Source organism: Zosterops lateralis (assembly GCF_965231275.1).
Source record: "Zosterops lateralis genome assembly, chromosome: 7".
Lineage (NCBI taxonomy): Eukaryota > Metazoa > Chordata > Aves > Passeriformes > Zosteropidae > Zosterops > Zosterops lateralis.
Window position 1 is genome coordinate 13,832,721 of NC_139767.1, and position 26,129 is coordinate 13,858,849.

The following is a 26,129-nucleotide window of genomic DNA, read 5'->3' on the forward strand; positions in this document are numbered from 1 at the left end:
AAAAGCTTCACTTGTTTTTTTTTAATTCATCACATGTTAATTTCATTGGCAGATGTATGACTGAATTTCTTGTGCTACATTGAAAACCTTACCCAACGTCTGCTGCAGGTGTGTGCTATTTCCTTGGCCTGGGGGATGATTTCACATTAGTAACTTATGTCTGTAATTGGATAGTGATTCTGTAGAATGCACACAGATCCAGGCTGGTCCTCAAGCTTAAAATGGTCTAGCTCTGATCTCTGCCCTACATTAAATTAACTCTGTTGTCTATTGTCTGCTCAGGCTCAGGGACAACTTAGCAAGTTTGATACAAGGGAATAATATTTCCACATGCCAAAAGCAGTTTGTAGTAGTCAGCTGCAGTGTCTTTTGAGATAATTCCATAGCTGAGGGTATGAAGCTTTGCACACTCCATGGCCATGCAGTTCCTCAGCTGCAGTGGTGCAGAATGTGAGACTTGGCAGAGCTTCTGTTCTGGATCAGCTGCCATAAGGAATCTGGCCATGGCACACCCAGGTTATTCCTTGCATTGCCCATGCACTCCCCTGTGCTTCCTCTGGCCATCTCAAATCTGCTTCTAGGGGAGGTGTTGTCATTCTAATCCCTTCAGGGTCATGGAGGATCAGTAGGAAAGTGTGGTGGGATTAATACAACCTGCAGACGAAGTCTAAACCTGCTGATAACATCAGATTCATGGTCTCTGCCAGCTCACTCTCACTGCTGATATGCAGCAAGTGCAGAATAGCACTGAAAACTGAAGTACTTATCACTTTTATTAAATAATGTGAGCCCAGACACATCTTAATTGTGGAACTTCACAAACTATGAAGCAATGTATCAGTAGCAGTCTAGAATTTGGAACAGTTGGATAAAGAGTATTTTATTTGCAACTGCAGAAGTAACTCTAATCTCTTGGTGATGAATGCATGTATTTTTATTCCATATTGATAATTTATATATTTCTGCATCTATAACTTTGATCTTAACTTATCTAGGATGTTGTTAATTGGCAATATTTTATTATGTTGTCCAAAATTTGTAAGCGATTCCATGTTAAGGTGAATTTATATAGCAAAGGTTTTAAATGTTAGAATTGTATAGGTGAACTTTGCTTTTCAAATTACTTAATTGTATGTACACATGAAAATAATTTTCTCCATGTACTAGACTGTGTTTTAAGCAGATTTTCACGTTGCTGTTGACCTGGCTTGTAATCTCATTGGTAAACTAGTACTTACAGCAGTAAAGCAACAAGCATCACTTTGCATAATTGTTCACACTTATGAAAAATACCGTACTTTAACTGACTGAAGTTTTCTGCCTGTCCAATACTGGCAGATGAGCGCTGATGTAAACCCTGCCTGTGCTGTGTCACAATACCCAGCGGTTGTAGCCCAAGGGAGGAACACGTTCCCGGCGGGGGCGGCGGGGATGCCGCCTGTCCTGCGCTGTACCTCACAGCCCCGGGCAACAAACTGTGCTAAGCCCATCTCCTCTCCTATAGCACTACCCGCAGTACCAAGCAGTGCGTTTATCCTATTTAATAAATAACTTTTAAAATGGTGATCTTGGCCCTGAAGCTGCGGTAGGATGAGAAACGGGGCCAAGCTCCCCGCCGGGGCAGAGCGCAGCCGGGGCGGCCCGGGGTCAGCGGGACACGCGGCCGAGGATCTCGGTAGCATTTGGTCATTTACTGACAACAGAAACCTTCTGATCGCAACAGGGAACGTCCCACAGCGCCTTTACCTGCGGACGGAACCGCAGCCTCCGGGCTGTCTGGAGCGCGCGGGACACCGCCCGGTGGGCAATGGCACCGGGGGGATCGGTGATCGGCACCGGGGGATCGCTGGGCTCTGTGGGGATGGCCGGCCCCGCGCGCCCAACCGTCCCCCGCGCGCCCAACGGCCGCTCCGGCGCTCCCAACGGCCGCCCGCGCGCCCAGCCGTCCCCGCGCGCCCAACCGTCCCCCGCGTGCCCAAGGGCCGCTGGCGCTGCGGGGCCGCCGCCGCCCCCCGTGTCTGGCGCGGGTCCCGGCGGGGCGGGGCGGGGCGAGGCGCGGCCCGCGCGCCGGAAGTGAGCGGCGGGGGGAGCCCGGAGCGGCGGCGGGGCTGGGCTGGGGCGGCAGCGGCGTGTGGGGAGCGGCGTCTCCGCTGCCGGGCAGGGACGCGCCTCGGCCGCCGGGCGGAGGCGGTTCCGCGCTCGGCGGAAACAAGGAACGGGAAAGGAAGGGAGCGGCGAAAGGAACCGGTATCGGCGGCCACCATTAGTGGCGGCAGGAGGAGCAGCGGCGGCCGCCGAGGGGTCCGCGGGCGGAGCAGAGCCGGGTGCCGCCGCCGGCAGCGAGCGGAGCCAGCCCGGCGCCTCGCCCCTCTGTCCTGCGGGGCGTCGCCGCTGCCGCCGGGGCTCCCCGGGGCCGAGGCGAGGTGAGTGGCGGAGCCGCCTTGGTGTCGCTCTTTGCGGGGGGCGGCGGTGGCAGAGCCGCGGGCGGCGTTCCCTGCCGTGTCCCCTCGGCCCCGGGCCGCCCCGGGGCTGGGCGGGAGCGGAGGGCGCGGGAGGGGCGCGCGTTACCGGCCCGCGCGTGTGCCCGCGCCCCCCACGCCCGGACACCCCGGGTGCTCATCTCTGGGGAGGCTCCGGTGACCGGCGGAGGTGTGGATGTGTGCGCCCCCCGGGTTGTCCCCGAATGAGGCGTGCCTGGGAAGGGGCTGCGGAGTGAGCCGGCGATGCGCGAGGGATGTAGCGTGTGGCGTGCAGACAATGTCAGCCTGGCGAGTCCCCACCCTGAGCAGCCGCAGGCAGCCCGGTCCCGGCGCAGGCAGCGCCAAGGCGCGCTGCACCCGCCGAACAAAACGGGCAAATCCGCGTTCCTGCTGCAGGGAGGAATGATGGGGTGAAAACCACACAGCAAACCTGGAATCTGTTAGCTTTTGAGGCGTACGACTTACTGAAGGCAGACTGGTTTGCGAAGAGCCTCCCAAGCAAGCTTGATGCCTGCGTTGGTTTTCATGAACCTGGGAGAGTGGTGTATTATTTTTTCTGTATGGGGAAAATCATTGGTGGTGGGAGGGAAAGGAGGAGTGTCTGTGTACACGGGTGTCACATGACCTTGGAAAATTCATATGGCTAGACTGATTTTTCTCCTGCATTAATGCTGGTTGTCTTAAGAAGCCAATGACTTACCTGTTCGTTTTGGAAGATTTTATTTCTTTTGGATTTGTTATCTTGAGGGGCAGAAAAGAATCACCTGCGTGTTTGAACACTGTCTCTGCATTTTATCATTTTTACTAGTATTTTATATTTTTACTGGGCTATAGGTGTTTGGAAGGGGATGAACAGCGATCTGTGTAGTACAATTTATTTTTTACTGGTGGATTACAGGTACACTCCTTTTGGCAAATACAAACTATTTCATATGGCTAATATCTTTACATTACCATTCATGTGATGGATGAATGTTTTGTGAGATTGTAGGATCACACCCACTCCATTTTGAACGAATTGCCTCTTTTTGTCTGTTCCGCCTAGTGCCCTCTAGACGTGAATATATTAGCTTGTTAAACACCTTAGAGCAGAAGAATTAATTGATTAATTCTAGATGTTTATTGAAACAAAATAGAAAAACAATTCTTCCAGTTTTATTGTCTTTAATCAGCTGCTCTCTGCTGAGAAGTTTTCTGTTAAAATAGAGGAACAGGAAAATTACTTGATAAATCATCTTGAAGAACAAAAGTATAGGTCATAATCTAGGGAATACTTTCCACATAAGTTCCATAAAGATCTAGACATATCCATATTTAATACACTGAGATCATTCTTGGGTGGGTGTGGTGGATAGTGAAACACAGAAATGTTCTGCACCTAAGTTAGTATGTGATTTTTCATATCACTGGGGGATACACAAATTACTGTACATAAATCCATGTTACAGAAGCTTTTTGCTTTCTTACAACAGAAAGGTAAGTGGCTCTAAGGAATTTATTTATTTATTGACCTTGTACAGTTTTAATTTTCAGATAGATATTTCCTTAAAAATGGCTTCATTTTTATACTCAGATGATATGCAGTGAAGCATCTTCTACCACTGCTACTCTGACTCAGCATGTGGTGACAGTAAGAAAGGTGTTAGTAAGAGATAAACCACAGTTAAAGAAAGAAATACAGTGTACTGGCTGGTTATTTCTTGAAAGAGTATAAAAAATAATATGCAAGAGAGAACACTGACAGTTTTTATATAATCTTCAATCTGCCTTCCTTGCATAGTATCTTGAGACTACAGCCTTCAGGTTTGAATTTAAAGTAGTTTTTTTACAGTGCAGTAGTGTATTGACATAAACTGCTTTCAGCTTCCTGTGTGTTGGAGCCTGTTCCTTTCTTAGTGAAGCAAGCCTGGGAACAGAGAACACCTGTTGGTTTAAAGTCCTGTGTGGAGCTGCTGCAATGCCCTTCGCAGGCAATGGTTCACTGGGGTTGATTTTAAAGGCTTTGTTTTTCAAAAGGAATAGCCAATGTTCTGACCATCAGAATATATGGGTATTGCCTTGTTTTCCCCAAGCCACTGACCTTCTTTAGCAGTTGCCTCTTTATTTGAATTTAGTCCTTTGTCTATTCCTTCAGCATTAAGGTTTTTGATAGAATCAACTGGCTTTTCTAGCTAGAAATAGTTAATTCTTTGTGCTTTAAATTGTAGATATTTATCCTGCATTAGTTTCGTCTTTACTGGCCATACTTGCCTTCCTTCTTCAAATGTTTTTCAGCCACTGGAGGGGGAAGTAGTAACCTATCAAACTGGAACAGAGTTAAATCTGAGTGACTAAGCCAGTTAGGTAAATACTAGGAAGAATAGTGCTGAAGATCTCAGCTATTAAGTAATTTACATCACCTTCTTAATAGAAGAAGAATCCAAATCACTTGTGTTACAAATTAAACCAAAGGTTGCAAAATAATCACACTCTGCCTTTTCTGTTATGTTAAATGATAGTTTTGTAATGGAATTTTCAAGTAGAACTGAAATAATGTACTTCACAACTTCCCATTAACATCTGTTCCTACTGAGGATCCTGCTGATTAAGTCTAGAACTTGTTACAAACACTTACCAAAGCCAGAAATGTCCAATTTCTGTTTCTGGCCCCAACAATAAGCCATGTGGTCATGTTTCACACTCTTTCTCTGCAATTGCAAGAAGAAAATGTGTTGGTTTACAGCTGAATCAGGCAATGTCAGAAAACAAGCCTTACAAAAAGGTGTGATCCAGGTCTGTTCTATTGCTAAGGGTTAATAATACATTGAAATGACAGCAGACTGCTGAGTAGTCAAGTTTTACCCGTTTCTATGTGGAGTGGTAATTTTGTTTCAGAAAATGTAAATTGTGAAACAGAAGTTGACATATTAAGTAAGTCTTGTTAAGAATTCAAAAAATATCTTTGATAATTGGCAGTCATGGAATGTTTTCTACCTTTAGGAATGCCTGCAAGGTTAGGTAATGTCATTGTAATAGCATTATAATAGCCCTTTATAGTTGTTCTTCATATTAGCGAGGGATTTAAGTGTCTCTTGTTGATCTGCAAATATTATCATCACTTAAAAAACCTGTCAATTGAAAATGGGATATTAGTTTTTATATGTTATTACTAGAAATTAGTGATAACTATCCAATTAAATAAATTAGTCCCTTGAGAAAGAACTCATGATTCAATAATGATAAAGGTTGCTTATAATCCTTCATATAGGAAAATTGTATAAAGACTAAGAAAAGTGTCTGCAGAATATTTTATGCAACTTGATCCAGATATATTGACTGATATTTTCTGACATTTTAATGAATTAAAGTAGTTTCTCTATTTTGTTCCAAGTAGGAGTTTTAGTTATTTGCTACATCCAGCTTTAGTGGAAGTGTTTAGTGTAAGATGTTAAATAGATTGTTTGTTGAACTTATTTTTTAAAATCTATCTGTTAGTGTAGAGCTTGGTCTGTGAGCTGTCACTGTACTTGTATTGTACTGAGGGAGGTGATGTACATGACAATTTGAAACTGTCCTGACATTAAATATTAGGAATATAATTTGTTGCCATCTTGTACCATAATGACTTAGTTGGATTCTAGGAAGCATGGAGGAAGAGAGGCCTGGGATTGGGAATGGAATTCCAGGGATGATATAAAAATAGTCACAGAACATAAATTTTTACCCATTACTGAATCTCCAGTCTCAAAAATTTATCAAAATAATTTAAACAAATGTTATGAAAAAAGTGATTGAATCTATGTTGCCTCTGATCTTTTCAAGGCAGCAGTTTGTAAGGTGAAAGTTCTTATACAAAACTATTATTAGGTAGTCTGGTGAGGGAATTACTATCCACAGTAGTAAAACTGTTATATTTACTTAAGTAAATATTGTAGTGTTCAAGCACTCAGGTTGCTGGTAAAAATGCACTGATCTTGCATAGCATAAGTGGTAAACTGATTGTTCTCATCTTCTGTGAAAATTATCATCCCTTATTGCACTGTTAACATTGTGTTGTTCTAATTATTGTATTTGACATCTGCTGAAATGGTCATGTACTGTGTGAGGGTGTCAGTGCTCTGTCAAGTGTTTAGAATGCCAAGCTGTGTTCGTATACAAGCACCTTACTGTTTCTTACAACAGAATAGCTGATTTCTAGCAGATCAGGATTAGAAAGAAACAGGAGCAGGAAGTGACATCGCTCTCCAGTTTTGTGACTGCTAGGTTTTATTACTTCTGTCAATATTGGACTTTCATGTAAAAAAGTCTCAGAGAAGTTATATATAGAACCTGATCATTTTTCTCAAATGTAGATCTGAAGTGGGAAAATATGCTGCCTAAAACATACCTACAGAAAGGGGCTGGAGGGAAGATCATTGGCATCCTTTATCCTCTCTGGTAACTTCACCCTTCAGAAATCTTTGGGAGCAGCTGTAGGGGGCCTGGCAGAAACTTTTGTTCATATGATGGTGAGAGCTGAAGTCCACTGCCTACTGCTGCCATAGAGTCCTTTGCTGCTGCTGGGATTGTCTCATTGTCCTTCCCTTTTCCCAGAGCAGTTTGCTGAGTTGGTAGCATGTGTGGTATTCCTGGCATCTTTTTGTCCTGGTTAAAGTAAAGTTAAAAAAAAGTGGAACTGTGCTGTGCTTACAGTCAAGATGTGCAGTAAGGTTCTTCTTGTAGTTACTTTAATTGTTCCTTTCTTGGCTTTTCCAGTAGGAAGGAACAGTTTGCTCCCCAAAGAAAAGCTCCAAGTAGAGCTTGTTGCTTGAAACATGGGTAGATTTCATCTTGATGGAAATTCTGTCATCATGTTCCACTTTTCTGCCTTAAGAACAGCCATCTGTAGCACAGAAAAAGTAGTTTATTCTATGTCATCATGGTCTTAATGTTTGAACTTGGTTATAGATGCCTGGTAAAATTGCTCCCCCAAACTAAAACTGCTGTTGAGCTAGCAGTGTCTATTGTTGTTGAACAGTTGTGTATCAGTGACTTGGGAAAAAATCTGCTGGTTCTTCGAGGAAGAACATCAGGGATTACTCTGTGCAAACTTACACTTCATTTTCTGAAATCCAGTTGGTCATGGTAAAAAGAAAAATGTTTTCAGAACTGTCCAAAAAACTTAATTTTGAGCCTCACTTAAATTGTAATTCGTGAATTTGCATTATCTGCTTGTTAAATTGTATTTTAAAGTCTATATCATTGATTAGTATTAGAAATGCAAATAATGAGTATGTATGAAGCATTGATGATAAAATAGTCCCATCTCAAGTGGTTAAATTCTTACTCTGATATCACCTTTGCAGTTAAATCCTTTCAATATATGTAATTAAATTGCCTGCTAAGTGCAACAGTAAATGTGGAGTAAGTTACTGCATAACATGAAAAATGCTAATTTTACAACATAGTATTCATAATTTGGCTTCTTTTGTGTATGTACAATTTTATTATTCCTGCAGTTTAGACATTATGCTACAACAGTTGTGCCCAACTGTATTGTTTCAATCAGTGATGAAAAAAGCCTAGTGCTTTTTTGATGTCTGAATTTCTTTTAAATAGTTCCATTGATTATTACGGTGAAATATTCTATCTAAAATGCTGATTCGATTGGTTTAATCACTGGAAAAGTATATTGAAACTATGTTTGACAGATTTTTCTCTCTGTCAGAGGCCCTGTACATTTGGAGAGGTACTCCTTGGTTTAACTGTGAAGTTGCTGAACTGATCCTTGTGGTTCACTAGTATTGAAAAGATGTGGTATCACCACAGGCTTGGAGTTGCTGTAGAAGACAGCATTAGCAAAACAAATGTGCAGGTTCTTTGAAAGAAGTAAAGTTCCCCGTGTGTTGTTTATATGCTTGTTCTAGTCATTAATCTCTGTACAGATGCATTTGCTAAGCCTGGAATAGTCTCTGTTTGCATCTCTGGCAGTGCTGACCCAATCTCAAGAACTGTGTTTCACTCAGTGGGCTTTTTTTTCCTTCCTTGTAGGTCCCTTAAAGAGATGGTATTAGTGAGAGCAGAAGAGAAGTGGTGGAGCCTAGAGAACTATTTCCCTCTTACACTTTTCTTGACAGAATTATCCTTAGGTAGCTTTAGAGATCACTAAACTATTGTGCATTAAAAATACTTGTAAAAAAAACAGAGGCAGGCAATATTCAATCCCCATGTAAATTCTGTGATCCAGTTAACAGCATAATCCACAGCATGCCAAAATGATAAAATTGAAGAGATGATGTGTTGGGAGCTGCTGGAAGAAGAGAAGCTACATCCTTCTATCCGTCTTCCTAGACCATGATTATATATTGTATATTATATATTGCAGAATTCAAGGATTTTTTTTTCACTTCTGGGATGTAAAGGCATCTTAAAAAATAAGGACAAGCTTCTTTCCAGGTTGCTCGTTGCATCTTATGAGTATGAAAAAGCATCTGTCCAGGCTTTCAGAATTTGTTGTAGGAAATAATTTGCACCATGATTTTGAAAATAATTTCATTTTCATATCTAGATGACTAATGTTATCTATACTTACTTAGACCACAGCTTTAAAAACTGGGATGGGTTCTAGCTCAGTATTGAAAATAGTAAGTTTTCAGCATACTTTCAAACACCTTAAGAACAAGACTGATTTTTGCAGCCTAATGATGATCTTCCAGAGGTGATACTGGCATGGGAAGCTTTGGCTTTGCAGAAATATTCTGCTTGCCTTAATTTTAATCCTATGGGATTTTTTCTACTTTTGTCTGAACTCATTGCTTGTTACTCTTTTATAATTTAGAACAAGAAGTATTGAATTAGGTAAGAAGAGAAATACTCTAACAAATGTGAAACCATTTCATTATGAGTATGACAGTGTTCCCTCAGGTTTTCTCATATTGTTGCCAGAGAGTACATGAAGATAAGATCTGAAGTTCTTAAATTGAGATTCTGTGTCTGCAAGAACAAGACAACCTATGTAAAATAAATGCAATATCTACTCTAGATTCCTGCAGAAGCAAGGACAGTGTTCATTGCCCAGGGAGATTTCTCACAGTTGTTCTGTGGGAGGTACCATACTTATGGATTCTGTCTGGACTTAAAGCCTCAGTCTTTGGTATTGCACCGTTGGCTGTCCCTCAGCAGTTTTTCACTCGTGTAGAGTTGTTCTTTTGCTCATGTTCCTGACTTGCCTGGTTCATGCCTGTATAGTGATGAGGCATCTTGCATAGGATTTTTGATTCTATGCCAGAAGCCAAGCATTCCAAGCTGTCTTTATTTATAGAATCGTTTAGGTTGGAAAAGACTTTTGAGATTCAGTCCAGCCATTAACTTAGTACTGCCAAGTCCACCACTAAACCATGCATGAGTTGATTTTGTGTATATAAAGGTCACTGGAGACTAGATGTAAGGAAAATACACACAAAATCCCCAAACATGCTAAACACCTACTTATCCTTACCTTACTAATTTTGCTTCTTGCTCTGCTCCTTGCTAGAAGAATCACTGTGAACTTGTTTCACCACTTAAAGTCAAGTTAATGATTGTTAGAATTTGCTTGAATAGACCAATGCAAACTTGGACTTCCTAGGGTGTCAGTAATCATTCTTCTTCACAAGTGACTAAAGGCTTAGCACAAATGTGGTTTATAGTGCATTTTGAAAAAACTCCTCATCATGAAAAATCTCATTAGGTTGTTCTAAGCCTTTAAATAAAAATGCCATACAAATCTCTGTTCTTGAAGGAAGTTGTCACTTAGATCTTTAGTGCATGACTCAAGAGCATGACCTTTTCCTTGAACATGTGGGTCTGATTGGCTTTGACAGAAACAGGGGTTGATTGCACGCTGTTCCTGGAAAAGCATTCTGCAAGTTGTGTGTGCACGTTTCTGGTACTCTGGAGTTTAGTCAACAGTAGTTGTGTCTTCTAATGGATAGTTCTTCTACCTATTAAATGGGGACATTTTATTTAGGGGTGGAGGAGGGAAGTCAGTAGTTTTCAGTTCACTAGTAACCTTGGAAAGCAATAATACTTGCTGAAACTCTATCCATCTCTGAGCATGTCACAGGTCAGGAGAACAGTTCTGCTGAAGCTGGGTAGGGGAAGATCACTTTTTCTTTCACCTCTACCCTGCTGTTTCTATTAATAAGTAACTTAGTGATATGATCAGTTTTGTGAAACTGAAAGGCTGTTTGTCAGATTGATGTGAGTGCCACAAATAAATTCCTGCCTAGGGTAGAAAGAAAGAATTATTTTCATGAAGAAATGTTCAGTTGTTCTGGATTAGAGACCTCCGAGATACTTTCTAAAGAAGCAGAGTAAAAGTGAGAAGTCTCAATTTCAGCAATTACATGGAAGGAGGAGGGTCCCAGGAAAAAGTGGGAGTGTTTTTTCCTTTCTAGCAGCCTGCAGAGCAGAAAATGGAAACAGGGAAATGAGTGAAGTTTTCAAGAGGAACCCCATATCCACATCACAGTTGTTGAAGTGAAACATACAGTGTCTTTATGAAGAATGCTCTGTTAACTGCTGTCCAGCTGATCATGCACCATTCAGCTTAAGCTTCTGTGCTTCCTATCCCAGTTACTGAAAATCAGAGATGTTTTAGTTAAAAATAAAAGAGAAAGCAAACCCCCAAAACACTGTCCTTGTAATTAGCTTAAATGAAACTTTCTGTTTTGAGACTGTGTATATCTGTTCAGCTCCAATGTGCACAAAAACTTCAGAAGGTTCTCAAAACCAGCAAATGAAAAAAAAAAAGCCCTTGGCATTAGTTATTACTACTGTATAATGAATCTTAAATTACCTTTTATCAACCGGAATGGAATATTTCTGGAATGACTGGCGTGTATTCTGGAGTTAAAGTCCAGCACAGAGTAAACAAATTTTCAGACTATGCACTTTCAACGTCAGTGAAACGTGGTGTTTCATTTTTGAACTGTGATGATTTGGGTGCCTCTCTTTTTGCAAAAAGGTCAATCTTCATTATTCTGAAGGATCAGGTAGTTAATATATTTACAGGTATCATGTAGGAAGTTAGCTTGGATAGGCTGTGAGGTGTGAAAGCTTAGGGAGTGATTTTATGTGTTTATTATTTTTCTAGATCATTTAAAAGTATGTGAGCTTTGTGTGGCCTTTAGATTTAAAATACGCATAGTATAGGAAAAAACATTCACTCGATGCAAATTTCTTTGATTTAATGTATATGCTGTCCTGCTGTCCTTGTCATGGGAGGAGTTTAAATGGAACCTGTTGCTGCTTGCTCTATGGCCTAAAGACTGATCTGAGTGTACTACACAAGGCAAGTTACGGTATTATCTTTCACTTTTTAAATTATTCCTCATTATTTAGTACTTCTGATGATGAATGCTTTCCAGTAATTTTTGGGAAATATACACTTTGAAATTTTGAAGATGGCAACGCGGATTTTGCCTGTATAATGTGACCATGGGCTGACCTCATGTCTTCTTACACACTTTAGTGTAAAAGATGCATTAACCAGTAATAAAATAGGAATGTATTTGCAAAACAGGAGAAGGTGCTTTAAAGCAATGTCTTCCTAACACTTTATCTAGTGTCTTTATTTTGTATAGGTTAATGTAACCCCTTCTGAGCTTGAATTCCACCTGCGTTCTTTTTCTAATCCTGAAGGTACATGGTCTTCCTTCTGTTTAGAATTTATGTCACCTGAAACTAGGAGACCTGAATTTTTTGGTGTGTGTGGATATGCTCATTATTAACTTCCTGAGAATAGCTTAATCTGGCATGCTCTTTAAGACAACTCTTGAAAGGCTGTGAGCATTTGAGAACAACATTTCTATACACATGATCTGATGAAACATCAAAAAATGCTACAAGAGATTGATGTCTCTTGTGTAGTACGTTGTTCTAGTTAAAGCTGCCTATTTTTTTTTCCTATTTTAGAGTGAGTTGAGAAGCAAGATAAAAGATCAGTTGTTCTCTTATGAAAGTGTAAAAATTGCAGCTGGCCTCATGTTGTCTGCATTCTTTTGCCTAAATATTTGAGTTTACAACTGCGCATGCCTTCACTGTATTATGAAGTGCCCATAAGAGTTGAGAAGTCAAATCCTACTGATAGATTCAGCAGCTGCTGCTTCATTCCTAAAATGACTTCTGCTGGATTGCAATGAACTATTGGTATTTTAGCTTGATTCAGGCGGTATTATTGACAGGAATATTGAACTAACATATATTCAGAAGTAGGGCTTTTCTTATTTTTGCAGTGTGACTGAATATTTAGTATCTGGATACTGTGCATCATAAATCATTGCCTTTTATTATGTCTTCTTATTCCAAGACACTCATAGTGAAGTATTAAACTTTCTGGAGTATAGCAATAGCCATTGTTTGAAGTGGTGGTAAGTAGAATATGAAGTTGTTTTGGTTTTTTAGTAGAATTTGGAGTATGTAAATGGTTAACTATATAAAATATTGTATTATTAGTTCACTTTTTGAAAAGAAAACTTAAAATTTTGCTTGACATGACTCATTGTGGAGAGATGTAATACTGTGATGGAGTTGTCTATTAAACTGAAGAGCACAACTTTGTGAGGTAATTGAAGGTCTAGTAAAAGACACTCTTAGTTTACTTCATATTTCTGCCATTATTTCTGAAGTTCTGCTTGCATCCATAATGTAATGGGTGACATTTCCCTGGGGAGGGTAGCAGCAGTCTGGTTCTGTGTGCATCAAAAATTGTCTGTGTAGCTTTGTGGAACTAGTCTGTATGTATGGTTTTAGGCTTGTATTTCAACAGTAGCAAATAGTGATGATCTTTCTGTCATTAGATGTACATGCAGAAGCCTGCTGTTTAATGGCATACAGATAGATAACTATGTAGTTTTCATGTTTTTATTGCCACTGTACTACCAATATATTTTATAGATTGTATTTAGAAAGTATGTTTGTAACTAACTCTGATCTATTACTTTTCAAAGATGATCAAAATAAGTACTGAAATAATATCCCTGACTTTGCATTCTGTAAAAAAATCGATTTGTGCCTTCTCTGTATTGCTTAGCTTTTATAGTGTCTTGAGGAACAGGACATTATTTTAAAAGAGGAAGTTAGGTCTGCCACAGAGGAAGCATTATATTATGAATTAAATGCTGTCCTTGTCATCTTGAAGCACACTTTTTCTGCAGTCTTGTTACATTCATCTTTCTTTCTTCATACAGTCTTCCAGTTCTTTAGTGGAGTTACAAACAAGTAGTTTTGAAAATTGTCTGTGTAGCTCTCTTGTACTCCTTTTGGGAAGTGATCTTGGAATTTTGCTTCTGAAATGCTTCTTGATTTGAAACTGGGTAGGTAGAAAAATACCTTTTTTCTGTACTTAGTTCCTTCCTGCAGTCAGGTTTATGTTTGTGTGTATGCTCTTAGAGGTTGTTGACTAGAACTGCCCCAGAGGAGATATTCTGTCCTCTGAGAACTGAGTAGGATGTTGTTCTTGGTATTCGCCATCTCAGAATACATTGTGGGAGGTTGGATAGTATTTATGAGCTGTGTTAGTCCTCTGCTTTGTGCATATCCTCCTCAGCTGGGATGAGTTCTTAGATGATGCAGAGGTATTGAAAAAGGGGCTGGGAATTTGGTTTCTGTGACTTGATTGAAGTTTTTAAAATAGAGCTTTTTAACTGTTAGGAATAATAAAGCTGGAAAGAGGTGTTGACCTTAATACTTATCACAAAGGCTGTGAATGATTCCACAGATGTATTGCTCTTTTACTTGTTTTCTTCTGGGAGAAGGTTGTGACATCAGATGACCAGGAACATACAAGGTCTTAGGATGCATCCCATTTGGTTTTTACAGGTATTGCTTCTTGAATGATGACATGGGACACTCTCTGGCTTGGGGTTGAGCTATTTAATTTCCAGAGTTCATAAGTGGTTGCACTGACCAGAAAGAGACAGTGCCATTGAAACAGTGCTGGCAGTCAGGCATGGATTCCTGGCAGGCATTGTCAGTGTATTGCCATGGGACCACAGCCAGGCAGTTCCCTTAATAAGCATGAAGGTTCACTGGCAGCTCTGACAGGGCAAATGCTGCTTATAGCGTACTAGCACCTCACTGGTGAGTCATTCACTGCTGATTGTTCTAGCTACTGTCTATTAGATAATGAGTTTGGGCTAGTTTCTTGACTAAAATTGCCATGTGCGTGTTTGTTCATGGCTCGGCTTCCAAAGAGTGGTTATTGCAGTAACTTTTCACTGGTCACAGTTATGTCAGGCTTTTGCTATACTGCTGTGTAATCACACAATATCAGAATGTGAGGTTAGGACTCTAGAATTCTGTTGAACAATAAAAGGACAGCCAAACAACAGGATCCATACCTTTGCCCTTCTCTAAGTTTAATAAAACAGAATTGCTTTTATGACTTCCTTCAATATTATGGGAAAATTGCCCAGGTAATTGCTTCCTTATCTATTATATTTGTATGTATCGTCCTTCAAAGTATTTTGCAAAATTTCTGTTAAATGCGAAAGAGCATGTTCAGTTGAGTGTCAAGTGCAGCTGTATGAAAACAGAAGTTGTTTCAGCTTCACCAGCACAATAAAATCTACCTTGTGTATAAATTATATAAAAAAAAAAAAGCCCAAACCAACCCTAAAATCTAACTATGTCTTAAAAACTTTAGTGGTACTTAAATATCTGAGGAGTCTAGTTATGGAATATAGTAGTATTACTATGTGCCTCTTTATTAATGCTGTTTATGAGCAAGTGTGCAAAAAGTATATTGGTGTAAATTAAAAGGGTTTTTATTTTCTGACTCTGAACTTTTTGATACATTTGCACCTAGAAAATGATAGGAGTGAGTACTAGGAATGCAATCTTAGTCCATGCTACCAGCAGTGCTTAGCACTGCAACAATAGCAGTGTGTGGAAATCATTCCCAATTTTTTTCCAGTGATTTTTGGGCATGTTTTCTTTTTCCTACAGTAAGTAGACTTACCTCATTTGCTTTCCTTTTCTTGCAAAGGGGTGGAGAGTCTAATGATTGGGGGTTTTTTGATGTTTGTTTGTGGTCTCTTGGCTTTTTTAAGACAAAACTGTTAAGGCCTTCCTTCCACTCTTTGACTTGTAAAATTATTATTTGAATGGTATCTGCTGTCTTTTGCACGTCTAATGTTGTCCAGTCCCAAGTACACTTACCTTTCTTGACTTCTTAACCCCATCTTCTTTCTGCTATCACTTCCTCTTGCAAAAAAAATAAAATAATATAAAAATAAAGACCTTACTTAAGATGAATAATAAGATTTATATAGAGAAACTTGGACTTTCTGACCTTGCATATTGCTTGGATTGTCTGCTGTGCCCTACAGATAGTTTAGTTTTCACCTATTTCTTATGCAGGTAAGGAGACATCTTCCTGCTTCCTTCAGTACTCAATTATGAGGGGGGAGTGATGTTGTATTTATACTTACATGGGAGCTTTGCATCAAGAAATATCCAGTACTGTAATGAAGAGATTGGAATTAGTCACTTTTAAATCTGTTTTATTAGTATCTTTCATCTTACATTTATGTAGCGTGACCAGTGAACTGAACTTTTGGATGATTTCTGTGTTATTTGTAACATTGTTAACTATTTTTTGTTTGGTTGTTTTATTTGTACCCTGAGGTTATTTTGGATACAGCATCTGAAATATTTTGCATAGTAGTGTCAAAAAGCATAGGGTTTTTTCCTAAGAAAAATCCACCTTTTCCTTTGTACTTAATTAAATGTTTGGGTTATCCTTGATCTGATTTTAAGTCAGATTTTTGTCCCACCCCAGCCTGCAAAATCAATTTGGCAGTTAACTTCTTGATCTTCCATTTTGTATAAATGTATATGGGGGCTACTTTCACTCCAGTTGTTGAGCCTAGATACCTAATTCAGATGGTGTGGATTTTTTTTGTTGTTATAAAATGGCTTGTGAGCATGTCACCTGGTTAAAAAACTTTTGTTTTGATTTATGTCAAGTCTTTTCAGCCACTGAGTCACAAATAACATAATTCAGTTTCCTCTGTTAGGAAACTTGTTTCCTAATACACCTATGTGCTATGAAAATTCAAAGGTCTTGTCTGTTTCTGGTTGGGATCTCTTATGGTCATCTACTACTTTATTTTAAAGGCCCAGACATAACTTCCCTCCTTTATGCTAGAAACAGCCAACTTGTCTTTTATCAGACTGTGGTATGAAGAAATCTTTTCTCATTAAAGATTTACATCTGAAGTCTAATGTGGCACAATTCCTGTCACATTACTAGAAGTCTTCCTGAAAAGCATTGATGAAAGTGTTGCTAGATGCTAGACTTAGAATCAGAAAGCACTGATCATGTTTTACTGAAGCTAGACTACTCATTTTAAAATTAGATTTCATTGTTTGTTGGCTTTACTGATGTGTCATACCAGTTGAAGAGCTGTTCTACCTTGCCCTAGTTTTCCAGCTTTTTTAAAAGATCCTTGTTTGTTTCTACATTTGGGAACCAAAAAGTTTTGTTAGTTTTAATTCTATTTCTACTACTGAATAGAAGGAGAGGGGAGATTAATGTCATTGCATATATGACAAAAGAGCTTCATTTCTGGCAACTGGACCCTGTTCTCTACCCACCCCTCTTGCATGTTCTAGAGTTAGTAAGGGAACTACTTGCTGTGATGTAAATGAACAAGACAAGATACCCTGACCTGTATGAATGCATTTTAACATGCTTCTTGTGGAGGAAAAGGAGGAAGAGGGTGATGATTTAATAGAAAGAGCTGTAACACCTCATTTTTGTGTTGGAGTAGTCTCCAATTCTGAAGGGTGAAGATGGATGAAGGGCCTCAGCTATATTTTCAGGTGTCCCCTCCTGCTGATGGAAATGTGTGGCACTGTCAAATGCAACATTCCTTTACAGCCTGGACCTGGACCCTGGCATAAGTTACTCAGAAATAAACATACACAAGGAGTCCAGCTGTATATTTAGTAGTTATAAGCCACTTTTACTGAATAGATATGTTGGGTTGAAGGCAGAATGTGCAGAAAGCTTCCTGTGGAATGAAATTTATAACTGCAAAAATATTTTTTGATTTTCTTTTTTTGGCTTTTAAACCTGCTTTGTTACAAGCTGGCCCTTCAGAGTATGCTAGGCTGTAGCTGCTATCAGCAAAACTTTATAAATACTTTGGAAAGGTAATAGGAAGAAGGTACCAGCAAGACTTAAATGGGCATTTAAAGGTCTGAAGGATGATAGAAAAATTTTTAAAAAGTGAAATAATAATTCTTTTTTTAAGCTTCATGGTGTTGCTGCTTTGATTTGATTCAGCGTGAGATGGAGATCTAAGATTCAAGCGTAAAAATCTTTTCTACAAAAAATGAAACTATAAAAATCTTCCAGCCACTTCACACTGTACTGTTAGCAGTCCAAGGAAATTAGACTGTAGGCTAATGGAATGTGTGACAAACTCCTTCATCTGAATAAGCTTTTTCATAGTGCAGTAGGCAAACACAACTAGGAAAATATTTTCATTTTAAATATTGAGGTGATACTGATTTAAGGGATTCATTGTTACGTGGCTTTTAAACTGATCGCTGTCACCTACATTTTAAATATCTAGTCTTGCTGCTTTGTGCCTCGTTTTGGCTTCAGCAAATTAATGCTGTAGTTCTTTCTTGCCAACCCTTGTCCTTATGAAGACGTGAATGTGGTCCAAATAATTAGCATTTCTAGTGTCAAAAATTACATTCCTTATACAGTATGGTCAACTCAGCTGCTTTAGCAGTAAAAATAGTCATTGTGCGGCACATTCCACTTTCAGTGTTGTATTCTGTAGTTTATTCATCTGGCTCAGTCCTTTGAGAGGTCTTTATACCAAAGAAGATATGTTCCAGGAAACAAAAATAATTGTTCTTTTGGGACATTCGGAAAAAACTTTACTCAGAGGCTTGCCAAATTCTTACACAGCTGCTAAGATGATATAATGTTTTTTTTGTTTGACTAAGATTGTAAATATGAACTTCCTTCCTCCTGCATTTATAATTATTCTAGGTCTTTGCAGAATTTGTGATAAATTTCTTCCAAATTTGTTGAGGGAGAGTATCTATGAAATGCTTACAGACTTCAACATGCAGTTTATATTTGCTTATGAAATGGGTGACCTAATTTTCTGTGAGCTAGATATAACCTCCTCCCATAGTCCTGCCAAAAGAATGTATGTCTAGAATAAGAGTTTGTCCTGGTTTTATATAGCAGAAAACTCTTCATCTGTGAGAATTCCTGACCGGAATACCCTTAATGCTGAGAGGTGTTCACTGTGGTGAAGTTGCAGATTTGGTCAGACTTCAGGAACAGGCTCAGAGTGGACGGTAGGTTCTGGATTGTTTGTACATGTCCGGTATTCCTGCATTTGTTGTGAGCCACGTTTCCTGCTGCTTTCTGAATTACACTGAAGGAAATGACAGCACTGGCAATCAGCCTTGTGGACACAGACTTAAGTATTTTGGAAAGGAACTGAGCCTGGCTGCACCAATGATGTAAAGTGAGGTTGTATTTGCCTTAGGAAGGGGCATGGCTCTTGGTGCATGATGCAAACTCAGTATGCAATATGCTATTAAGCTCAGTTTTAGCCCTGGTTTTCTAACTAAATTTTAATGCTTGAAATTGTATATAATTGTTTTCATATGAAGACATGAATTTAATGTTCTATGAAATAGTGTGTTTTAGTAATAATATAACACATCTACAGAACTTTGAGTTTTTTAAACAGTCCTGTGGTATCAGTGTCTGTAAAAGGTGTTGTGTTGACTTTTGTTGTTTAAGCAATATCTTGGTAATATTACATTTCTATCAGGGAAAGATTAATGAAATGTCTGTTAGTTACGAAGTCATCTATTATACTTCCTGTAAACTTTTCATTTTCTCACTGAGTTCAGGAAAGATTCAGCCTTGTTGGCATCTGATATTAAGATGTGATGGCAAAAAAAGCAGGAACATTTCTTTCTTGAACTGTTGCTTAATTGAAATTTTCTGAAATTTGTATTGGACTCTGAATTGTATAACAGAATAATAATAAATACAGTATGTATGTTTTGCAATGCTCTTTAGAGCCAGAAGATTTCAACAGCAACAAACTGTTTGTGCAGAGTATCATGAGGAACTCTAGCCTTACCCTACAGTACAGTTGGCTGGTAGCTTTGATTACTGAGCTCTGTACAACTCTTGAAACCAAAAATTTCTGAGATATCATTTGCATTAGGAAAACCTTAAGAGTGTCTGAGAGAGGTATATCTCTGCTGGAAAAGGACAATGGAAAGTAGTCATTCTCTCTTTTCCAGAAAGCAGAATATAAGGGTCCTTCTTCATCTTTCTGTAAGAGGAAAATAATTGCAAACACTGAAAAACAAAAATGGTGTGTAGTTGCAACTAGAGTCCTATTTAAAAACTTAAAATTAAGGTATTAGGGATGTACAGCAGAGTAGCAAGGTTCTTGTGAGTACTTTTTACGCCAAGTAAAGATGTAGCAGAAGATATTTAAAAGTGTCATTCCAAAGGAATTTTGCAGTCTTGCCTCTGGCAATGTGGTGAAAAGATTAAAAAATTTTTACTTTGCCTGAGTTACTCCAGGCTTAGTTTGGCACTTTTACTTTCTGATCATTGCACACAATTTTGTGAGCCCTTACTCTTCCTTGCCTGGAATTATGAGTGATCCCAGCATTCTTATGAAAGAATTCAAATTTAGCTCTTTTTGAAAATTTTACAGTATAGCATTAATCTTTCATGCTCTCCCCCCTGCTTCCCCAGTTCCCCCCAAACCAGATGGAGTTTTAGTGGCATGTAAGGGTTTCAAAGCACATGGTGCAGTCTGGAGGGCTGTGAAGAAGTGTAGGAGGAAGCAGCTCTGCTGTTCTGCCCAAAGGTGGTCATCCTGTGTCTCATTGCTTACTGCACTCTGGGGCGCTCAGCTGGGTGCTGGTGGTGCCAGCTGATTGTGAATACTCGTCCGAATGAAGCCACATACAAACATTAAAACAAATGTGAACTCAAGTATTATGACATAATCATTTTTGCATGAAGGCTGCAGAATATTTCTTATGCTGCCAGAAGAAGCAGCCTCTATCACTTAGTTAATGTTTATGGTTCAGACTACAAGAAATTGAAGTGGCTTTAATTTCATGTACTTAGTAGTGAGCTGCATAGTTGGAGCTGCATCCAAAGGAGATATTCATAGAATTGCAGTTTATCCCAAGTTGGAAGGGACCCAGTAAGGATCATCGAGTCCAACTCCCTGTTCCTCACGGGACTACCTAAACCAAAACCATATGGCATGACTTAAGAGCATCATCCAGATGCTCCTTGAACTCTGGCAGGGTTGGTGCTGTGACCATGCCCTGGGGAGCCTGTTCCAGTGCCCAGCCACCCTCTCAGTGGAAGAACCTTGTCCTGATATTCAATCTGAGCTTCCCCAGTGTGGTTTCATGTCAATTCATACCTTTTCATGTGGCAAAGGAACATTTACATCCAAGGAAAGGATGTCTTATTTGTTCCTGATAACTTGGGAAAACAGTGCTACAAATACAGGCCTGATAAAGTGTATGCCCCTTCCAATTGTACTGTTTAGTGGAATTTGTCCCACTAAACAACAGCTGTGCTGCAACAGCTATTCAAACTGTGTCACCTTTATGTCATCAGTTCTGTGTTGCTTTTTGATAGAGCTATACCTTTGCTCATGCACAAACATTCAAATGTTATAAAAACTTAGAGCCTACTCTAGAGATCAGCTTACATCGACAAGACTTTTATTATATAAATAATATATTTTTTAAAATTGCATATATCTATACAGACATATTTTCAAGTGAACGTGTTGTCTTTGGGTTGCCTTGGTTCTGAGACAATTCCACAGATCCATGCAAGGTTCTGTGCTTTTGGAATAAATTTTTACTTTGCATAAATGTCTGACCTGTGCTTGTAAGCATTAAATGAAAAAGCGCAAAAGGTAAAATGCTGGTTTTAGCATTAGTGTTTAGCCACTAATTTGAAAACGAATGGCATGAGCATGTTATATTTTAATATCTTGTGCCTCAGTGCTACAGAGTTTAAACTGGAAATTTTCTGAATTCAGAATTATAAATGTATTTATGGCTGTTAATACTTTGTGGGGCTTTTTTTCTTGTTTCTACTTCTATTTAAATGTAGTCTTCTCTATGGATTAACTTCATATCTGAAAAGTACTGAGACATGAAGTGTTTCTAATAAAAAGTACAAGCTTTAAACATATCTGTAGAGAAAGTAATTCATTAAGACTTGTCATTTTACTAATTTGGTAAAAGTCATCCAGTTTTAGCATAAATGCGAATTCAGCAAAATATACTGGGTTTTCAGTGTCATATATATGTGATTGCATATGCTCTACAACAGGTAGCATTTGAAAATTTCTCTGTGCTACTGGCAAAGGTAGGCTTTTCTATTTATTATGAGCTTAAGAACAAAAAAAATTACTTGACTCTTACAGTACACTCTGAGCTAGAAGTGGAGTTGCAGGTGAGCCTGGTACAAGTGAACTTGCTGCTTCTGAAAAGGGGAAGACCCACTTGTTTCTTTCCCTGTCCCTTCTCCCCGCTGTTAGGTATGAACCGTAAAGAATGTGTTGGCTCTAATATTGGTCCGGTCACAGGGCAATCTATTGTTGCCTGCGACCTCAGCAGAAAGACTCTTTTGGCGTTTGGAGTGTTGAGTGGATTTTCTGATGGTTTAGAAGGTTGAGCAGGCTTAGCAATGTTCCAGAGCAACATGCTAATGGGTGGAGAGGAAAGAGATTTCTTCCTTTTCACAAATGCAAAGAGGTGTTAGCCTGACTCAAGCTTTAATGTGTAAGTTGTTGGTTTAAACTGGAGGAGTGGGAGCTTAAAAAGAAATAAAACATCAGGAAAGTTTGTAGACACTTTTCCAAAAACTCCTTTGGAAACTACTGTAGAAAGTTTACCCTGGAATACAGAGAAAGCTAACTTCACAATTTTATTGTTTCTGTGTCAGTGTTTTCTAAATGCAAAGAAAACCTCCATCCAAAATGTGTTGTGGTTTGGTTTTGTTTGTTTGGTTTTTTTAATATTCTGCAGCACTTAAATGCTGATAACAATAAGAAATTGACTGAATTTCATAAATGCATTGCAAAAAAGTGTGTGTAGATTTACTCAGCTGATAATAGTTGGGGGTGTATTTGATAAATGCATTGATCCTGCAGAGTAATGCAGGTGTTTGCCACTGGCATGTTTCTGAGAGTAGGGCAAATGCAAGGATTTGCTACTGGAAGTGCTGTAACATTTTGGTGCTCAGCTTCTTCATCTGAGCAGATGGTATATTTTTCCAAGGGGAGGACAGGAAGGAAGAAGGAGGAAGACTGTGCTGCAGCCCCTCCTTTCCTATGTGACTGGAACTCCTGGGTATGCGAATCCCAGTGTGTGTTTCCAGGTGAATTTGTTTCTGGAGGGGCAAGCACAAATAATCTACTACGTCACAGAGCCTGCTCCCAGCTCTGCTTTTCATGGGGAACCTGAATGTGGGCCATGGAAGTGATTTTGAAAGTTACTCCCCTATCTACTTTGAGAAATAGCTAAGTTGTGTTCACCTGTAGCTTTTCAATTTGGAACACTGTAGCATGTTCCAACTCCAGTGTGATGGAGGAGAGCTTCTCTGGCTGCCAGGATGGCAGTCAAAGAGTAGCAGCTACCAAAAGAAATCATCTTGCCTTTTTCTGCTGAACATTCTTTGGGAGGGTGCTCTGTGCTAACGCCCATGAGCTGTCCTGCAGAGTACCTTTCTTAACTGCCGGGGAGCTGCTGGACCCTTGAGGTTCACAGTTCAGCAGAAGAGGAGAGTATCTGTCCCCATACTGATGACTGCCATGAAGTATCTTATTTCTGTCCCTCTGAATTTGTGTCTCTCACCATGGAAATCAGAATAGTGTATAGTATTTTTCAGTCCGTGTGACCTTTCCGTAGAAAGTCCTGATGTTAAAAAAAGCTCATTCTTTTTTGTTGTATTTAAAAAAAGAAAGTTGCACATATAACAAGTTCATGTGTTACTTTAAGATGGCTTTGTATCAATCTGATCTAAGAAATGTTACTTTTAAAAACGTTCTTTGTAAACTTTAATTTAATCAGCCTATGCTGTTATTTTTTCTTTCCATCTAAATCTCCTCTACCTTTACCACAGCATCAGACTTGAGTAGGAGATATGAATATTTGAATACTGAGTGACAGAATTTCCAAGCATGTTTGTAAGCAAAACATGAAGTGAAACATAATGTACAGCATATATGTATCTATGTATATAATAGCTGCTCTGAACCACCTGTTTAGGATTATCCTTCACTGATCTTAAAATCTCATTAGTTTAAATGTTTGGAGAAAAATAGTTTTTTGGGAAGAAAATTTTAAACTTATGATTTTAAGTGGCAATGTGAAGTGTGCTGATTTACTCGATTATTTCCTCCTCCCTGCCGCCCCTCGTTCCAGTAGCAAAACACTCTGTCTTTAGTTTTCATATGCAAGAAAAGTTTCATTCACAAAGCTACCAAATGTGGTGGCAGCAGACTTTACAGTAGTTGTTTATGTGACTCGGTTGCTGAGCTGCTTAGACAAGGTCTCTGCAATTTAAGATTTGAGCAGCATTTCTTAGGAATGCTGGCCTAATCCCATGAGTTTAAAAACTTCTGTTTAAAGTCTTCCTTTAACAAAACCCAGCTGTCAGCCCCATCTTGCATGATTCTTTTACTCTGTAGAAGTTTTATATTTGCTTCCTCAGTGGCATAACTTGCAATGTATTTTTTTCCTTTTTGCTATGGAAGCTAATTTCCTTACTTTTTCAGGAATGTGTACTTTAAAACATTGATCCTGTATTAAATATTTACATTTGGTCTTAATCTTGAGGCAGTTAAATTCTAGATAGTCTTTTGGCATGCATCAGTTGGTGTTAACTGACTTCTAGACTTCTGTAACCTTTGACATAGCAAAACTTTTTTATGTTGAGGCTGCTTTCTTGCTTTAAATGCTTTTTTTTTCCTAGGGAGTGGTACCCAGTAGTAGTGTTTCTCCTTGCTTCCCTCACTTTCCGGTGCCAAGATTTATTTAGAAACTGAAGTAATGCAGCTTTTCAGTACGAATATAGATCTTTAGAGAATATCTTAAGTAGACAAAATTAATTTAAAAATTTTTACATAGTTTCAGAAAGTTTCTTCAGTGACCTTCTGCTAAAATGGTAAATAAGAATCAAGTTGTATTTTCAGCTTTTACCAGCGATGAGCATATCTTTCTAAATCTGCTCAAGACTTTCTTCTCTTCAGGAATTAGTGCAGGCTTTACTAGAGAAAAGGGATGGTGGCATCCAGCTTTGGCATATTGCTCAACCAGATGTCACTCAAAAATTGCTTTGTGGATTAACTTCTCTTCTGGAATGGCTTCTCTTTTATTTTTTGGGGAGAAAAACAGAAGAAGAGTTGAGCAAGCGTAGGACTTCTTTCAGGTGATTTTTTTTTTTTCTCTCACCTGATGAAATTGTCCAAATACAACTTGGATTCTTACAGTATCACAAGGAAAAAGGTGAATTGAAGTTTATGCAGCAGGATATTGGCTTTCTGACTTACTACTGCATGTGAGGCTTCTGGGTATCTGAAATTTTGTTTAATCACCTGCAAGACCCAAGGGAAGATGCTGATAAAATACTCTCTCAAAACAGTCATTCTCCTGCAGTTTTGACATTCACAAACATACTTTTCCACCTGTATAATGAAGAACTTGGCTGTAGTTTCTCCTTTTCATGGCACGTAGATGCTGCCAAATTTCATTGTGTGGCAGGGACCCTTTCAGCCTACATGCTTCACATCACTGCCTAGAGAGCCATGCTGATTTACTGACAAATGATCCCCTTCCCTTTCATTTCACAGAAGACTATCCCATTCCTGCTGACTTCCAGCCTTTCCTTCCAGTTTTGACTGCTGGGACTCATCTCTATCCAGGGCCCCTCATCAATCTTTCTTCTAGATCCACAAGGCTCTCTCAAGCTCTGCTCACTCAGCTCTGCTCCCACAAAACACAGATCTTAGGTGGAAAAACCTCTTCTTACACAGTAATTCCATTTCTCGTGGTAACCTCATGGTGCAGTATGTACTTCTTCTTTTTTTTCCCTTCTTCATCTACCTCTCACATTTAATAAGCAGATGTCCTTCTGTGTAGAGGTTGGTAATGCAAAGGAGTGACAGGGATAGAGAGAGGTTTTGTGTCTCTCATTACAGTTTGCTATGAAGTTGGAGGATGAAAGTTGATGGAAGTACCAATTGTGGTACTTGAATCTGGTATTATTAGTGGCTTAAAATATAAAATTAGTTGAGCTGGGGTAGCCTGTTTAGATTTGTTTATTTTGGTTTAAGGCAAGTTTGTTAGAGGTGGGTTTAAATTAAATCAGATGTTTTCTAAATTGAATATACTTTTTCCTTCTTAAAGAAATGTTTCAGCCAAAAGATTATTTCCCTAATCATCCTCTAAATATTTTTCTATGTGGTATCTCTTAAAGTCATGCTGTTTTGTCATGGTTAGCTGTAAACAGCAAAATGTGTTGACTCATAAATGCTGAGAATGAAACACCTATGTTCTTTAGAGGTATGAAACATTCATTTGTGGGTCTTC

At 39.2% G+C, this 26,129-nt stretch overlaps 1 protein-coding gene and 1 long non-coding RNA gene across 3 annotated transcripts in view; one reads left to right on the plus strand and one right to left on the minus strand.

Annotated features, from left to right (window-relative positions):
- The first annotated feature begins 2,384 nt into the window (after positions 1-2,384).
- RAPH1 (Ras association (RalGDS/AF-6) and pleckstrin homology domains 1) overlaps positions 2,385-26,129 on the plus strand; it is an 88,392-nt gene continuing 64,647 nt past the window's right edge. For both annotated transcript variants that reach the window (XM_083864790.1, XM_083864791.1), the window contains exon 1: positions 2,385-2,423. The gene's annotated coding sequence lies outside the window, so the exon portion shown is untranslated. The remainder of the gene's footprint in view (positions 2,424-26,129) is intronic.
- LOC310911623 lies at positions 3,598-9,994 on the minus strand. The gene is made up of 3 exons (XR_014590569.1): positions 9,937-9,994; positions 5,095-5,167; positions 3,598-3,674 (listed from the first exon to the last, which is right to left on the minus strand). It is a non-coding gene; the product is annotated as an uncharacterized lncRNA (long non-coding RNA).